The sequence below is a fragment of the Halictus rubicundus genome, chromosome 6 (assembly GCF_050948215.1).
Source record: "Halictus rubicundus isolate RS-2024b chromosome 6, iyHalRubi1_principal, whole genome shotgun sequence".
Lineage (NCBI taxonomy): Eukaryota > Metazoa > Arthropoda > Insecta > Hymenoptera > Halictidae > Halictus > Halictus rubicundus.
The window spans coordinates 8,877,099-8,896,324 of record NC_135154.1 but is presented as its reverse complement, the minus strand read 5'-3'; the positions used below and the strand labels follow the sequence as shown (position 1 = coordinate 8,896,324).

At 43.5% G+C, this 19,226-nt stretch overlaps 1 protein-coding gene across 6 annotated transcripts in view; it reads left to right on the top strand.

Moving 5' to 3' along the window:
• Wge (BAH domain and coiled-coil containing protein winged eye) overlaps positions 1-19,226 on the top strand; it is a 153,044-nt gene that overhangs the window by 4,290 nt on the left and 129,528 nt on the right. The gene's annotated exons all lie outside the window — the stretch shown is intronic.

The following is a 19,226-nucleotide window of genomic DNA, read 5'->3' as shown; positions in this document are numbered from 1 at the left end:
AACGAATTTTCGTTAATTTTTAATTGCATTTCGCAGGTTCATTTAAGGGTGAAAGGAGAGCCTCTTGATTGAGAAAATGCGATTACGGTAGTATTTTACAGAAGAAGGTTGGAACGTTATTTAAGATGCGAATAGCGGGTTCGGAAAGCAGCCTGGATCGGTTCGCGTTGCGAAATCATATCGGACATCGTCCTTCGCGCCTTCGACCGTTAATAATTTCTCGTAATGATTACCACCGACGATAATCGCTTGGCCGAGCGTTAGAGGATTAGCGGTCGCAATAAAATGATCTTCCTAGACTCGAGATCGCGATAAAATTGCACCCGCCGTTTTCTTTATTTCTTTCGTTAGTTAGGTAACCACGCCGACGCTTGTTCAAAGATATCCCATTACATCACGCCAGAATAAATTTGCCTTTTTTCTCTCTCTTTCTCTTTCTTTTTTTTTTTTTTGAAAGACCACGGCCGGAACAATTTCGCGGCGTATCCTGCCGCGATGATTTTCGAGTTATTGCGAACTTGTCCGGGACCTCTCTCGGGAGAATCCGGAATTTCACGACAATTCATTCTAGGCGTTGATCCGCGACGTTAATGTAATACGGGAATATTTAACAAATTTGGCCGGCGAGCCGACGAGCACGGTGGCGACGCGAGGCGAGGCGAGGCGAGGCGGAGCGAGGCGAGGCGAGGCAAGATCGAGTGTATATTCCAAAGGTTATAAAAACCGGTCCTCGATTTTGCCAGACGAAACATCGTGGCGAACAGAGGCGGACGAAGCGTTCGCTCCGGCCGAAGAACGCTCGAAAGTTGCGAGGTTTCACCGAGAGCCGAGTCGTCTATGAACACTCGCGTTTTCTTGCGACTCATGCTTCTTCCCTTCAAGGGCTCTTTCATCTTGGAGAGCGAAAAAAAATTGATTCTTTTTTTTTCAAAAAGATTTTTTCGTCCTTTATGCCTCTCCGGCAACCTTCGAACCGATTTTCTGCAAATCGCGAAGTTACGAAAGCTACGCAGCTTTAATTATTCATAGTCGAGATGTATTCAGAGAGTATAATGTTAGTAAGTTCGTTCAACGCGGTATCTTGTTTGTACATAAATATGCATGGGCAAGCAGCGTTATTTTATTGAAGCGCCGCAAACCGTGATTTTGCTTAAGCACAAAAACAAATAAACCTGCCACACGAAAATTAATGCCACAATCCAGAGGAATAGAATATAGTTCCATACCAGTATGGATATTATGACACAACGAAAAGTCAAATAAACCGCATTATTCACTGACCTAAGAAGAACGTTAACCTTTTGACATAACGAATGTAATGAAACTCGGCGTGTCCGAAGGTACATTTGTTATTTAAGTATGTGTAAATGCGACTGTACATTTTCGCACGAATTCAAAGCAGTTCCTGACATTTCCTTTCAATGTTATTGATTGAATTGAATTAATCCTTAAACAATATTTTACGTTATTGTGTGCAATGGCATAAAACAGAGACGTCTTTGTACGTCAAGGGGTTAAGGGATTCCGAAAGCCGACAGCGAGCATGGCCGACGAATTAACTCGTCGTCCCCGGTAAAAAACAATTGCTAAGTTCCTTTAAAAACGTGCTCCAAAATTGGAAAACCTCTTCTACCTTTGTAATAAAACAACGAAATTAGGAAACAGATTATTCGAACGAAGTCGGCGGTCGGTTTCGATTCCTGTTACCCGTGAGAGCGATCAAACGCGTTCGCAGCGTTTCTTAAACGAACGGTTTGCAGTTCCAGCAGAGTTCCAGCCCGCAAGCATTTTAAAAGCTGACAGTTTCGGAGCGCGACCGTTCGATAATTAAAATGGTAGCCCGCGCAGCACGTAACACCGAGTCCGCAACAATGGAAAGTGATAGAAAAGTCTCGGGGACGTGTGTAATTTATCCTTCAATTTCGTTTGCGGCATGTCGCAGAGTCCTCGATTTTTATTAACCCTTTGACTTTGTGTACAACGCCCGAAGGTGCCCAACGCAAGACACTCGTTTTCGAGTTTAACTGGTGGCATACTCAAACGCAGTGGTTTACACAAACGGGACTTGGTTTACATTGTTCGCGTCGCTTATTCTTCCATATCTCGTTCCCTATTTCTTGATGTTAACCCTCAGCACTTGAATAAGGCGCCACTAAAAATTGCTGTATCATTATTCAAAATATTTCTTACATTATTAAATTTGTTTGTATTTAGTAGATTCCTAAACATTTCAGTATTGCGCGAGTAAACTGCACCATTTTCGCGTGTATAACATGAAAAAAAAAACATTTATAGAAGGAAAGTATTCTAGGTCGGAAGAAGTGTTTTGTTTCGGAGTTTTTAACTCCAAAGCTTCTTAGCTTCCTTAGCTTCGAGTGCAAGAGGTTAATAATACCTATGGTTAATATCTATGCTAATATCTAATAATACCCCCTCCTACTTAATTCACCTCAGCTTAACCCTACCACTTCTTCTATTCTTTCTTTGGCCTCCTCTCCTCCTTCTGACAAAGACAATTAGACCGCCGATCTTTGTCTTGCCAGACTCCTACGATTTGCAATTAATGCAACTTTTATTTTGCATCTGCAGCCTGGTAGTATCGCCGAAATTCTTGGCATCAGAGTACCGAGTTACAAGAGTTCTGAGCCTACTGTCTTATGCACATTACAGTGGTTCCGTTCATTGATCATTCTGTTTTCGATTTCCCGGGCAGCGAAAGGGTTGAATCGTTTTCAATTTGCAATTAATGCAACTTTTACTCTGCATCTGCAGCCTAGTAATAAGTATTGCCGCAATTCTTGGCATCGGAGTACCGAGTTACAAGAGTTCTCAGCGTACTGTCTTATACACATTATAGTGGTTTCGTTCATTGATCATTCGATTTCCCGGGGTGGGAAAGGGTTGAATCGTTTTGAAAACCGCGAAACAGCGTCCGTTCGGTTTCTAGTTTCGAGGAGATCGAGCGAGGCCACCGCTCCCGTGATAATGTAATACACACGGGAAAGGCGAGGGACGTAAGTAAATAATTAAATCATGTTCGGAGAAATGCGAAAAAGGAAGAGCCGCGATGTTGATTGGACAAAATTTCACAATACGGCGCTAAGATTGGCCGACCGGTTTTCTTCTTGAGCACAAAGAAGCGAGGTCCCTTCTTGTTGCTTTCTTTATCCCACGTTCCCTCTTTCTTTCTCTTCTCGTCCCGGACCGGCCGCCCTCTCGCCTGCCTGCCTGCCTGCCCGCTTGCTTGCCTGCTTGGTTGCTTGGTTGCTTGGTTGCTTGCTTGCCTGGCTAGCTGCCTGGTTGCCTGCTCGGCGGCTACCCGTCCGCCTGCCCGGTTCGCCTGCCTGCCTGCCTGCCTGCCTGGCTGCGTGCTCGTTTTCTTTCTTCCTTTCCGCCTTCCTCCTGGCTTTTACCAGTCACGTCCTCCAGCAGGTACCAGTACGTAAAATGTACTCAGGACATTAGTCCTACGCGGAACATGATTCGTGCGGGCGAGACCGACGTCCACCGGTCTCTACTCGTTACACGTGTATTTTTCTCTCCGCGAGAAGAACCCACGGAGACACTCGCAGGGGGGAGAATAGGGTAATCGCGGTCACCGGGCGACGATGGTCACCGGCATTATTGTTATTACAAAATGACACGTCCCGAGATTTCAATTTCACTTGTTTACGGCTCACTGCGTACCGTTCGCCGCACATGTGCACGGCCCCCACTCAATCATCTCCGAACGGCCAAGAAAAACGAGCTCCGTTCGGTTTTCGCTTGGAGAACAATAAATTTCGCGTTGGTTAGTAACACGTTCGAAGCGTTTTTACAATTCAACATTTTTGGGACATCTGTCCCTTACTTCTTAGACCACCGTTGCCCGCAGAATGTCCGTTATCGCACCGACAAGCTCTTTTCCTTTGTACGAATAAATGAAGAATTTAAGCTCGTGAAATGTATCTTTAACACTTTGATCGCCAAAGTAGAAACCCCAAAAATTCCATAAAATCAAAGTAAGTTATTTAATGAAATAAAAATTGAACAAAATTAAATGTATGATACCGAGTAGTCCTCCAACTTTCTTGCATGTTACAGATCCTAATCAAATTTGGTACAATGAATATGTCAACGTGAAAAATTCATTTTAAAACCTGGACAAATAATTCCGTCACCCACATATGGGTGACGTGGCACTCAACGTGTTAAACAAATATTTCTACTTTAAATCAATATTTAAGCGACCGCCATTCTCCCCATCCATGCCCCGCTACCCGTTACCCCCACTCTTCGCATTACAAGTACGGTAGTGCCTCGCTCGTTGCACGAAACGGGACCGGAAATGGGAAAAGTCCGAGATTGTGCGTCGAAAGCGGTAACCCGTCGCGCAATCTGTATAAAATTTGCATTCTAAAATCCAACGTGCTCGAAATTTAATTTTGAGCAACAGTAGTCCAAATTATAGTACCAAAACCGAGAGAAAACAGTTATCAGCGGAAATTGAAATCATTAACGGGAGAAATAAATTTCTGTGTACCGTTTCTTGCAAACGATACGTACAAAGTTTATTTCTGTTCCCGAAACCGAAACCAATGTTACAACTGTTTCGAATCCCTATCCGTACACTCGGTTATCATTGCCTCTCGCTTCTCTGATAATGCTCTTGCTCGCTATCTCCCCCTGACCTCTCTCTCTCCCGCCCGTACCTTCGCCGTCGTTGTAACCCCCGATCGACGAGTAATTCTCTCGTCTCGCGGACAGCTCGAACCCGCCACCCCGAACGGTGCCGTTTAATTAATCGCGCAATCGGACAGCTCGTTTAGCACGGCCGCGGGACGCGCGGCGATCGTAATTCCATTGTGATCGCCGCTGAGTAACGTTTTCATTTTTACGCAACGCGTTAGATAAGATACGCGCCCGTTACCAGGTTCCAAGATGTTTGGACAGCTGACAATAGCGGCCGGTGTAAATAATGCCACTTTAATGACGCTCGGAGACAGTCGGCCGCGGTCGCCTGCCGAGAGCTTTTATGCTCCTCGCGAGCGAACCGTCCTCCTTCGGCTCTGCTCTGCTCTCCGAGAGGGAGCATGATCTTGCGAAACCGTGTGCACGCGTCGGTGATTTAATATAATTGGTACAAAGACACGTATTTAGATGATCTACACAACGCCCGGCACCGCGACGCCATTCGCTTCGCGTCAGCCGGACTTTTCATGGGAAAAAGCTCGCTCGGGGATACTGGAAGATTTGTCAATCTGTTGGTATTCATATATTTCACGTTACTTTCGAAAAATAACAGGAATGTGCTGCCCAAATTTTTGGCCATTTTTCTTTTAATAATATATACTCAAAGAAATAAATTTGTGAATAATTCCTCATGCATGTATCCTCAGAATCTTAATAATTGTAAATTAAGAATATTAGAATCTGTCTTTTTGAAGGGGGCCTGTAAACCTAGTGTTAATAACATTGCGCTGTCTGTTAAACCGTACTACGATTTATTTCACGGGTGCAGCGATTAAAACATTTCTGTTGCTCATAATTTGGTGGAACTTAACGCCCCGCATAATGAGTCAGAAAGCCTAACAAATATGAATGTTACGTCTTTCTTTTTTGAAGAAATCAAATTTTATTCTTTTCTCTTCCATGACATTTTCCAGTAACATGCCGTTTTAGTACGGTAAGGGGTCAAAGAAGAATCATTGTCAATGTTTACATTTGCTAAGGAGTTATCAAGGCGCGGCTACAGCGGACAGATTCCAGCGGTCACCTGTCGTCGAGCCGCGGCATTGTCATTGGTCGAGCCGAGATCCATCCGCCGTAAGCGCCCTGTGATTGGTCCGCGTTTTGATAACTCGTTAACGAAGCCGCGGAGAACATTTTCGCAAAGGAAATAGTTGCTTCAAACGAACCCAGGAATCGTCCTTTTCAAGGAATTACATTTTTGGGTGTGTATCTCGTTGATCTCTTTAGGGATTTTAAAATTCAGAAAATTTCTACGGGTCTCCCCCTTCTCCCTAAGCACGTGCCTAATTCGCCTATTGGTTGAGGCAGCCGTGACACCCACAAAACGCGTCCGTTCGAGCGATCGTCGAATCCCACCTCGGTTAGGCGCGCGTCGAGGAAACGCGTGTTGCCGTAGGTCGTGGAACGGCGACGAAAGCGTTGATGCGTTTAAAGTCGAATATACATGACCGAAGTAGTATGAATCGCGGCGGTGACCGTGACGCAAGCCGCGTTTCCTGTTTGCCCGGATTGATCCGACCCCGGCACGACCATCGACCTACGGTTACGTCTCCTTTTCCCATCGACACTGTCTCCTGTTTGCTTTACAACGATGTCATCGAACGTGGTCGAACCAACTACATACTGGCGCCGATCGCCGCCTGTCAATGGTCCGATCAAAGGGAATCGACGTTTAATAAGCCGGCTACATCGTTTGCTACATTGTACATACAGTTGTTCCTGCGCTTTGACCGGACGGAATTTTCTGTGGCGTGGCAACGGCCGCGGGGACGCAAACAGAAGCGATTTTCAATGGCAAATTTAGGATCAAACATCGTCCCGTTGCACGTCACCAGACCGCCGGTCTCTGTGCGAAATAAAAATGGTCTGCGTCATTCGCAAGAAACAGCAGCTAAACGCTCCCTCTTTTGATCATTATAATTAGACTGTGGATGTTTATGCAATTTTCAATTTTTGCAGGCAAATTTTAGGAAATCGGAAACAAATAAAATCTAATTTTCAGTGGCAGTGGCCTTTGTAGATCTGAAATAAGTAAAAATCGTACCAAATTCTGTGGAATTTTATATTATAGTATTTCCTGAAAATTTTCGGAAGCCATAAATGCAGTTCCGCAGTCTAATTATAACAAATCCGCAGCGGGATATTGAAAAATTGAATATGTTTACTGTTTCGAATTTGATCGTTTTTGCCAGAAATGAAAACAGGATTGTTTAATTTCTAGGGTAGTACAGGGTTGGTCTACAGTTTTTGAATCGACAGTGATTAGAGGCACACTAAAAATATATATTTTCCGACCACCTGACGGATAATGTTGTTCACAGTGCTGCTGTAATTAAAAAAATTAATACTTCATAAATGTGAGAATATTTCATAAGGATAAAAATTAGAAGAATTTGGTGTAAGCTAGACATTCATTTGAAAATTGATTCTTTCGCAGGATTGTTAACTTATGCAAGTAGTTGTAATGTTGGCCGTTGTTTTGTCGAGGATGTATCTTCAAAGAGATTAAATTGCAAAGTTGCGAACCTCGTGGAGGTTTGAAGAACTCAGCGTCGCTGATGACGCGTAAGTCCGGAAACTTCGAACGCGTTTTTCTAGCTACTTAAAAAATGTTTCAATCTTGCACGAACTTTTTCACCGGGGTCTGCTGGTACAATCGCGTTGTCCCTTTGAACTTGTAGTTTATTTGCATTATAAATGGATAAAATCCGCAGTGTATCCGCGAGACATCGCACGAATGGTCTGAAAGTAACGATCCACTTGCTCGCCAAACAATCACTGTACGACGACAAGGCCGTACAAAAATTCACGAACACAGGTGAAACGTTCGTAAACAAATCTGTAAAATTTCAGTCCGATCCAACGGCTCAGTTTCTGGGAAAGGAAATCCGAAAACACGGCCCAGAGGCGAGTCGACAAAAGGCGATATCCTCTTAAGTGGTAACTTCCTGGATCCTTTGGTCGACGGTGTTTCCCGGAGCATCCGTTTACCGTGCTCGTAGACGGAAGCGCAGTCGATAATCCCTAAGCAATTCGACTTTTATTCCGCTTCGTGCCAGACACTCGACAAAAGCGTTCGAACGCGATGAAAAGTTGATAACGCGTCAAATTATTCCTGAAACACACGCGCGTACCGTCGAGCTCGTCGGGAGCACTCTTTGAATCGATGGCAGAGAACAGTTACGCCGGAGGCCCCCGGGCAACAAAAAGAGAGCATCGACGTATACTCGCGTTTCATTTACTCGACGCGACGCGCCGCGTCGCCGTCTCGGGCGTAAGCGTAAATGATCGACACCGGGCTGCATGCAAATAATCCGCGGCTCGATTCCCACCCCCTCGGCCATCCACCCCCCCCGTACACACCTACTGTTCGATGAACGGATCAAAGAAAAAGTGCATCGGACAGCGGGTTATTAGTCGACGACCAACTGTGACAAGTGTTGATACGTATTCCTCGGTTAGCTGGAAGATTCCGTCAGAAACGAAAAGAATTGACGTTCACGAAAGAACATATTGCCAATTTTGATCGAACTCGTGTGGAAGAGGGTCCTTAAATAAATATTCGACACATGTTCCTCTGTATCGTATCACAGGGATGAAAACAACCCTCAGTGTTGGGGATGAAAAATGCGTTTCTTGATATCTTGGAAACTAGAGGGTGTAGAACAAAATTTTTCACAAAAAACTTAAAGAAAAGGTTAATAAGCAAAATGTGCCAAATTGATCTTTTATCACACCATTCGACAGGGCACTCGAAAGCCCTCTGTGGCAAGTTTCAAGTCGCTACCCCTCCCACAAGGGTAGTTACAGGGTGAGCACGGTTTAACGAATCATCCTGCATTTCTCCCGTTCTGCGTGCGATGACACGCACACCAGTGAATTTTTTCCGAATTTTAAAATCAATTTTCAAAAACTTCTGAGATCTTTTATATGGCAGTTTTACGACTCGCTGGAATGTCGAAGAGGTTCTAATCACCGTGAAATAAAATTCCCAAGCAAGAGGTTAATCGGAGATGGTTGCAACATCGAAAGTTTAACTTTGAACCGTTCGTCTAGCGTGACTATTGACAGTGCAGAGAAGCCGGCCGGCGTATTTTTAGCGAGAAGACAAAAGTATGCGAAGTACGGAAATCGCGTTGATCCACGCGAGGAAACGGTGGGTTTGCCGGGGGGGGGGGGGCGAAGGACTGAGAAGAAAGGGGTGGGAATATTCGCGAAACGATTGTTTTTCGGCGCGAGTGTCCGATTAAGCCGCAGGAAGAGGAACACGGTCGCAGAAGCGAAGAACTTCCCGGCGTTGCGTCGCGTGTCTTCCGTTTTCTGAGGGTCAAGGCCGACGACACGCGGCGATTTAGAATACGCATTTAGATTCTTGGCATCGCGCTACGCGTCCTCTCGGAGGAACGCACAGATGACGGTGACGACGATCGTGGCCGACGAACACGGGATGACGGTGTCTCTTGGTGACCGACGCCCTCTTTCCTCGACGGCTTTTCTTCTATTTACGCTTTCTTACATTTTCTTCCATTTTCCCCGTCGCGCCGTGGTTTCCGGAATGCGGCGCTGCGCGGTCGAAATACAAAACGCGGGTATTTCCATCCCCCGGAAACAAAATTGTTCCCTTATCGCCGATCTCTGTACAAAATGAAAATTCTTAACTCTTAACTGCCACGTCAGTCAGTGATTTTTGACTAGGTTTAGAATTTCTATTAGGACCTTTAGAATTCAGAAAGGTTAAGACAGCACACCCTATAATAAATTTTAAATTTCTAGTTTCGGTTTGATTAATTAAATTACACTGATTTTGTGAGAATCTCTGGGATTTATTTTTGGCACTTAACTGTTATACTCTTTTCTGTAGAATAGAACAGAAATAGAACTCGCGGTTTCATTAGCATCGCATACACTAAATTTTTGCACAGCTTCAAACTTTCCCGAGTTTTTAAAAATTTCGAGCCTTCTTTTTACAAAATCTGAAAATTTGATGTAGGATCTTTGATTGTTGTTTCCCACCGTTCCTCAGCTACTCACTTTTTAGTGCCTAAAATTGGAAGAAGCTGCGCCGTGGACGATAAGTGTCCGCTCTCGATAGTGTATTCAGTCGTTTTCGGTGCATTTAGCAAATCGTTTTTGTCACCGACGTATTATTTAACGTTATAACAGAAAATATTGTTACGAGAATCGGTCTGCTTCGGTCTGCAGCATAGCGTTTGGGTCTCGTAAAGGTGGCAGGTATACCCGGCAGAGTCTCGGAGAAGCTTTCAAAGGCAATAAATAGGAAACGGAGGAGCAGATATAAATCGAAATATCCCGTTTATATTATGTCCTTTGTGTTCGAGGGAACGAGGTAAGAAAGTGCTTTGGCCGCCGTTGTTCATCCTAAAATCCTTCGCTTTGTTCCTTCGCCTGACCCTGGCTGTCTTGGTTCATTAACGGACGCCCCTGAACCGTCTCCGACTACAATGGCGTGTGTTCCACCGAACCGTCGAATTTTCCGTCTAATATAGCTTAACAACTCCAACGATGTTTTAAATTTTCAACATTAAAAACTCTTGGTGCGTTGAATTCTCTTAATCATACTAAACGAGCTAGAATAACATTTTTCTCGAACACGATTACACAATTTTGCGGAGCATGAAATGCTACAGTTTTGGATCTATTACGCTAGCAGGTTCTCTCTTTAATATAATCTTATCCCGTTTTGTTCAAGAAATTAAAAAATGTGACATTTTGTGCTTGTAATAAATGCAAAAAAGAGAATTTGTTGGACCTGTTAGAACCTCATCTGACCTTGTTTAGGGAAAGAAATGAGTAATTTCGGCCGCGGTCTGTAGTTCCAGCGTCCGTTTTCGTCTTGTTCAGTCGATGATTCCTTGTCGAATGATCTCCGAGTGGGTCATCGGGAATGGTAACGCCTGTCGCGGCACTCGGCGAGACCGCCCGTCTGTCTCCCGGGCCGCAACCATCTCATTAAGTTGCAACTAACGTCGAAGCAATTAATCTGAAATCTCGTTGTTCGCGAGGGAGAGGAGATTGACGGTTAGGCGAAGGTGGCGAGGGCGAAGGAGGCACTCTCCTGTGCCTCGGTGGTCCGAGGGATCTTGGTGTCTCTCTCCACGGTGTAGTATAGCGTGGCGAGCCTTATCGCCGAGAGTCCGGACCGGGGAGGGTCGCGAACGGTGGGAGGATGATAAAGGGAGCGGTTAACTACTTGAAAATGAACTTCTTCCTCTCCCCCCTCGCACCACCGCCGATCCTCGAACGTGTGACACACGACCGATTCGCCTCGAAGCAACCGGCGGCAGTTGGCCCCGGGATCCGATGGGAAATTAGGGGGGCGAGCCTGATCTACACCGTCGACAATGAATTTTCGGAATTTATTGCAACTCGTGGGATCGACTGATCTTTTTCAAATTTTGGGAACATTTTAGTACGCTATTGGAACAACTGTATATATTTTTCTTGGTCGGAAAGAGTTTTACATTAACAAGTTATGACGAATATCTGCAGCCCGATGGGGCAAGCTTGGTGTAAACCGTCGACAATGGGGAATTTATGGTGAGTCATGGGGTACACCAACCTTTTCCAAACTTTGGGGATATTTTAGTACACTATTGGAGCAACTAAATATATTTTTCTTGGTCGGAAAGAGTTCTACGTTAAGAAGTTAGAACAATTATCAGCAGCCCGATGGGGCAAGGTTGGTGTAAACCGTCGACAATGCGGAATTTATGGTGAGTCATGGGGTACACTAACCTTCTTCAAATTTTGGGGTATTTTAGTACACTATTGGAGCAACTAAATATATTTTTCTTGGTCGGAAAGAGTTCTACGTTAAGAAGTTAGAACAATCATCAGCAGCCCGATGGGGCAAGGTTGGTGTAAACCGTCGACAATGCGGAATTTATGGTGTGTCATGGGGTACACTAACCTTCTTCAAATTTTGGGGTATTTTAGTACACTACTGGAGCAAGTAAGTATATTTTTCTTGGTCGGAAAGAGTTTTACATTAACAAGTTATAACGAATATCAGCAGCCGGATGGGGCAAGCTTGGTGTAAACCGTCGACAATGGGAAATTTATGGTGAGTCATGGGGTACACCAACCTTCTTCAAATTTTGGGGTATTTTATTACACTATTGGAGTAACTAAATATATTTTTCTTGGTCACAAAGAGCAATGCCTACAGAATTTATACACACTAGCGTAAAGCCTGATGGAGCGAACCTAATGTAAGCCGTCGACAATGAACATTTGGGAACTAATTGTAACTAATGGGTTCGACCAATCTGTCTTAAACTGCAGGGCAATTTTGTTAAACCACTAAAGTCACTGAATATATTTTTCTAGGTCGAAAGAAGCTACACGTAAAGGAGTTATAATGGCTTATGTACGGTCAGATAGAGCAAGCCTTCTTTAAAGCATCATAAATTAATTTTTGAGTGTTTATTGCAACCACAAATTAGGTACCTTCTCTACGTGTTTTACGTTATCACAAGTAACTTTATTTGCATATAAGCCAACGTACAGTGCTGCACAAAAATTCGGAAGGTCTTGTTATCTTTGGTGCTCAACTAGCTTTTCATGTGTGTATATTATTCACGTTTTGAAATTCGATCTCCTTTATTAATTTCGAACCGTTTCGGAAGTTCGAGCTGCTCTAAACAATAAGTTCGTCTTCGAACTAGTTCGAGCTGTTCCAAAGTTCGAACTTTGCCTGCACCCTAGTTTTAACCCTTGCTCGGTAAACGCAGAGTCCATTGCGGCCCCCGCCATACTGTCGGTACCACAACGTAAAACTTTTCACAACACAGATTAATGCATACCGCGTTGATAAACTATCCGGAAGAAAATAAAGATACGCCGACGTGTCGCGTTTTCCGGCCAAATTGGCACTCTTCAAAAAGTTACGTCACCTTTCTTGACTGACGTTGGACATCTCGCGAAAAGTGGAAATTACAGTGTTTTGACTCGATATATGTCCAAATCACGGGTCTAGCCAGGGACATATATCGAACAGGAGATACTTGATCCGCGCCGAAACATAGGAAAGTACAGCGAAGCTCTAGAGTGGGGATAGTTCTGTGACTTTAATCGGCTAGGCATTTGTGACATATATAGAGTAAACACTGTAATTTGCTCGTCGGCTTCGCGGCACGGTTCGATAAGAGAAATGTTAGTCGACAACAAAGAACGGCAAATTGTGCGAGAGACACCGGCAGGAATTCTTGCTCGGTGTCGTCACTGAAACGCTGGAAACGGTGATCGTGGTGTCGCGGCCGTTATTCAGAGATACTCGCGATAAAATACTGAATAAATCCTTATTCATTAATCCTGTTGACGCGAAACGAGTTTGGTGCCGAGGGAATAAAGAAGGGACGGTGGCGGGGAGGGGGGAGGTAGGGGGGAATGGGGCCAAGTAATAATTGCAGGATGCACATTCGATAGGAGGAAGGTGAAGCCGATGCAACCGATGCAACCGATGCAACCGATGCAAGGCGGGACGGGGGATGACGAGGCGTAATGACGGATATCGAGGTGTCGTGAATGCGTCAATCTCATTGGCCGAGGATAGGAATGATTCTATCGACTGCACGTTTGTCGGACGCAAACAGGAAAATTATGGTTGTCGGTGTGGCTCGGTCTCTGTACCTGACAGCGTTTCGTTACGCATGGATTTGCCTTGAGGCGCGTCCACGCCGGAGACAAATCACTGAAAGCCACGCGAGCGCTTATGCTAGAGTCGCTTTGTACAATCGGCGACTTAGGGGATCGGTGCCAACTGGCAAACTGATTTTTCCGAATTTTTTCCCGGACACTGCGAGCCTTTGTTCGGCAAGTGGGTATTTTTTTTTATCCGAAATGGTTTAGTTTAGCTCTTAATATTTTTATTGAAATACATTTGTCGATTGTAAAGTTACGGTTGATCATTCTGAACCTGCTAACCACTTGCACTGCAGTTTCTTTCGCGTATAATAATTAGACTGCGGATTTTATGCGTTTATGACAAAAATGGGTAGGCGTATTTTAAAATAGTAAAAACATTAGAAAAATTTAAAAATGCTGTTACATTATTTTCAACCTATTAATCATATTAAGAAAGAAATAAATTGCTATTTCACTTCAGTCTGTTGCAATTCAGGTAGAAAATTTTTATTTTGCATAAAGATCCGCAGTCTAATAATAATAGAGACATGATATCTATGCAAAATGGAAACTTTCCAAATCAATTCTTAAATTCTTCGAATTTGCCATTTTGCCATTTTCGTCGTAAAAGCACAAAATCCGCAGTCTATCGATGACTTTAAAGGCCCATGGCAGGTGCCCTTTAAAATGAGATAAATTTCTCGTGGGGAGTTTTTTTCGTACCACCATATATATAGTCACAGAGCTTAGGGGTTTCCATTTAACTGCTCCACCCAGTATTTACTACTTTTGTTGGAGAGAAGAAGTATCGGTTAGAAGGGAAAGTTCGTACCGTTTCTTGTTACGAGAAACGTCTGTAAGAAATGGCAATTGTCCTCGCCAATTGCCTTAACATAGTAAGACAGTTTCCGAATTGTTGTAACGGTTAAACTAATGTCCAAAGATTAGTCGCTTCTCTGACCGTCGAAAAACGTATTTCTCGTTCAGTGTTAATAAAACATCTAGGTTAATAATGCTGGTCCAGCAATATGTTCGGAAAACGAAAAACAAATTTAACGTTGAACAATAATCCGAATAAAAAACTGCAGAGTTTTAATTGCTCATTAGAATTGAAACTGTACGTTGAAATCGTCGAAAGAGTTAATTAGTGAGCCGCGAGGTAGGATGAAAACCTGCATTTTTGAAGCATAATCGATATCAACGAAACGATGACTTTATTTTTGCATTGTAGATTGCATATTTGCGTGGATGAAATTTTACCCGAGCAGTAGAAGCGGTAGAATCTTTTTCATGAAGGCTTTGCATGAAATTGCCTTCGCACGATGACGCGCGAAATTTGAATCTCGGGCGTATTCGGAGCGGATTTAGATAGCAGCAAGAAACTTGATATAAACACTATGTGTTTCTATTCGGGGCACGTTCCAGCATGATCGTTAGAGGCTAGAAACGCGGTTATTGGGAACGGTAGACGGGATTCTCTCTCCGCTGGCAACGAAATTCTGAAATACTAATTTCCACCGGTTTTTATCCGCTCGAACATGCTCACGAGGGGCACGACCACTGGCTGAACACGACCGAGCGCTGCACCTTTGCGCGCGCGTACACACACACTGCTTTTATTTCGCCTAATCAAACTTTATTATCATCTTTCTCGCGTAACACGAGACTGACGTATCGCGCGGCGTTGAACCTCGCGAACTCTAGAACACTTTCATAATTCCCCACTTTCGCGCCATTCTTTTTCTTCTGGTTCTTTGTGGGAGACCTAAATTATCCAGACCGTGGGTGCTATGGCGCCCTTTTTGCGGACTTAATGCGTTTCACGTCTGGAGAAATGTATCTTCCCGATTGTTAAAATATTATTCTTTGCGCATTATTTATATTTGGACCTTTGGTTTATTTCCAAATTTTTGGTCTTTAATGAATCGCCATTACCAATTTGTTTCTTAGTATAAGAAACTTGTTTCTTAGTTTTTTAACGTTACTAGGGGATAAGGTTCTCAAGGAAAAATGGCTACACACGTAGAACAATGGCAGTTATTATTTTTTTAGTTAATATTTCATAAACGAGTACAAATTCTACAAATTGAAATACGCATTCTTTTGTTCGCGAAGATTTTAGAATTTTTATTGGATTGACGCGGAACTAATAGTAGATTACAAATACAGTAAGAAGTGAAATATCAACGTGTTTTTAAATTAATAAAATTAGTGAAACCAGTTTCCACGGGGTCGTGCTTGTTAACAATTATTGCCGTCATGAATATTATCATCAAAAGCATGAAAGTAGCCAAGAGGTGCAAAGCGAAGAGACGCCCAAACAATAACATTGTTGCCTTTATTAACATGATTATCATGATCACTGAGCATCAAATGCAAAAGGCATAATGCGCAAAGAAATTCGAATAACGTTGCCGCCGTTATTAACATCATTATCATTATTAAACGACTCGATGCGTATCGAATACAAAAGATACGCGGTGCAAAAGGATCCGGATATAATTGTTGTTATTATTAATATTATTACCAACATGAGAAGACTTGATACGCATTAAATTATTAACACATTAACTACCAGTCCTGTACGAACGACACATGCGATCTCTAATTGTGGTATATTCAAATTTGGTTAGGATTGCCAAAATGCAAAAGGGTTCGAGCACTCGCTATGACCAATTTAAAACTTTTTAGTATTATTGACACGAGCACAAAAATTGGGTGACATTTATATTCTCGAAACACTGACACAAAAACTCACACAAAATCAAAAAGATTTTATTTAATAATACATTAACAATGCCGTAACCTTCTCGCATCCCGCAGATCCCAATAAAATATGGTTTACTGATTCTAGCTTGAATTATTAATGGTTTAAAACATATTTTTGAAGATATTTCTTGCGGATTGGTGTTTCCGATATTCCTAGCATAACATTCATTCGATTCCATCGGTGGGAATTAAATGATTCACCCTTTGCACTCGGCACTATTTCCAATGTAAAATTAAATTTTTCTTCCGTCTTACAATATTTTCAATTTATTCGAACGAAACTGATCCGATTTCTACATATAGTATTTGAATGTTTAGTCATCTATTACATACAAATATTGTAATGTAACAAATATTTGGTAATATTTTTGAAATAATGCCACAACAATTTCTGGTGGTGCTTCAGAGTCACCATTCGAGCGTTAAGGGTTAAATGCGATTTTAGTGCTCGGGGTCAAAATAGACCCGGGTTCCGATTGGGGAGGGTTACCCCGATTGTGAGCGAACGTTCGTAGCAGACGGCGAGCGAAATAACAAGGTAATCCATTTGCGACTAGGTAGGTAGGTAGGTAGGTACATAACTGACCCAAGGGACCGGGTCGAGCTCCCGAAACTCATTGCCAGAAGAAGCATGATCGCATCGCGTTACCGGGCGCGGCGGCCTCGCGGTAGCACCGCACAGGTAGGACAACTCCGACAAAGTGCTGCCTCGGCTGGCGTTCACCGGTTCCCCGTCGCCGTGGTATCGGTTCGTATCGAGTTTCTCACACAAGCACGCGCAGAAATGCAAGCACGTTGCAGCCGTGCATAATAAGTGGGAGGTGATCGAGGAACTCGGTAGGCGAGAGACGGCCCGCGAGTATTGTCGCCGAGCGCCACGTGCTGTCGCCGCTGCTGCTTCTGCGAGAACGGTTCGCGATTTCCCGCATCTTTCTGGATCATTGGGGACGCACGCGAATCGCTCGAAACGTCAACCACCCGTGCGCTCCTCGAAAATCGTTGCACCGATCATTAAACTGCGCTTCACGCAAAATTGTCTCCATCGACTGCAAGACGTGGGAATGGAAAAGAATCTCCCTTCGAGGAGAAGAACTTTCAAATCTCTTCGCTTTCATCATAAATGCATAAAATCCGAAGTCAAAGGAACTCCTTGTTTCTAAAGATGAATTTTTTTTTTTTTTTTTTTTTTCGTGAACTCGAAGTGGGTTTCAAATCTCTTCGCTTTCACCATGAATGCATAAAATCCGAAGTCAAAGGAACTCCTTGTTTCTAAAGATGAATTTTTTTTTTTAATAAATCCTTTGAAAAGGGAAATATCGTATCCAATATTCATTTAGGAAATACAGTTTCGATAAAGATCCGTTTGAGAAGCTTTTGAGGCTGTATGATAACAGCGGGACGTTAGAGAGGAGATATTTAGCAAATCAATCTTCCCGATTCTACAGTCGAGAAGGCCGCTTTAAAGGACGCGGAGAGTATGCACATGGCTGTACGATCATATAGGATTTATGCTGCCGAGTCCGAATTGGAATTAAATCGGGCACGCTTCGTTCTACGAAGTTGGTGGAACTCGTCTCAATCTCCGTGGCACGAAAGCGAACCACTTTGTCAAAGAGCCGTTCGGGACGGGTAGACAAACGGAACGATAGGGATGATTGTGCCCAGCATTACTCCGAGGCAAAGTCGGCGTACTAATGCAGACTTGACTGTTGGGGGAAAAGAGGCAATAGGGGACGCTAAGGAAAAGTTACTTTCGACCGGCGTACCTAATAACTGCGGATTTTTATGGAAAATAGAAACCGTCTGCGAGGAACAAAAACCACTTGGGAATCTCTTTCTTTCTCTGATAATTTTAGTTGTTCGCAAAGAATCCCTTCAATTCTTCCAATGCTTCTGCCGTTCCAAATCACAGACACTAAATACAGTGAATTCTCGATATATGTCAACAACACGGGTCTTGTCAGTGTCACGTATCCTTCAGGAGACATACCCGAGGTACACTACCGCTCAAATGTATCCGGACACTCGGCGGTGCATATGTCGATGAATCTCGTATTTGATTTTATTGTAGTATTGTTAGATATTTCATAAGAAACTAATAAAAATCGATTTTGGTCACTACTTTAGGCACTGAAACAACTTTTATGCAATACATACTTCGCAAGTGTCCGGATACTTTTGAGCGGTAGTGTATAGCACTCGGTAGTGGGGATAATTCCGCGACGTTTACTATCCGGGCCTTGGCGACATATACAGAGGAAATCATTGTACATGCAGTCGACAGTTTTGCTCAAATTATCGATTATTAAAATTGAATTTTAGTTCTATTAATAGAGGTTGGACCTAATTTATAAATGATATATTATTTAATTTATAGCTCTCTGGCTTGCCCGTGACAGTAGTTACAGGGTGAATTAGATTTCGCGCTTTCCCGCGCATTTTCTGCTTTCTGACGCTTCCTAAAATTCTGAAAAAAAATGTGGCCTATTTTGGATCCCAAGGCGCATTTTAGAGAATTTTTACCGATTTTCTTGTAGCAAACTGTGGTCGTGAAACATGGAAAACTGTGGACCGTTTCGAAAAAGGTAGTTTTTCCAAAAAGCAGAACAATAAATAGGCACGTTACGGTGAACATGGTAGAAACTCCGAACGTTCCGTAGTTTTCGGGAAGGACCCAATGTTTCTATAAGAAAACAAACAGCATCCCCTTTATGGTGGTCGACCCCGTTGCCCCTCTGCGAACCACCAAATGTTCCGAACCCGGCCCCCTTTCCCGATGCATCGTTCGAGAGGATAATGGAAAAGCCGGAACCGAAATTTTTCTAGCCGCGAACACGATCGCCGGTTACCAAACACGCTCCGGCTGTCGCACTCGAAGAGGCAAATTGAACATTCATCGACGTCGGTTTCTCTAACGCTAACGAATCCCGCGAGCTCGCCCCGCTGAAATCTCGTTTCGGGGCTTTCCATAGAATTTGGGGCGGTCGCCGTTCGATGCGAGGCTACAGACGGCCGAACGTCGAGGATCGATCGAAACTGACATTAGCAATTACTGCCTCGATTGCACTTCCATTCGCGAT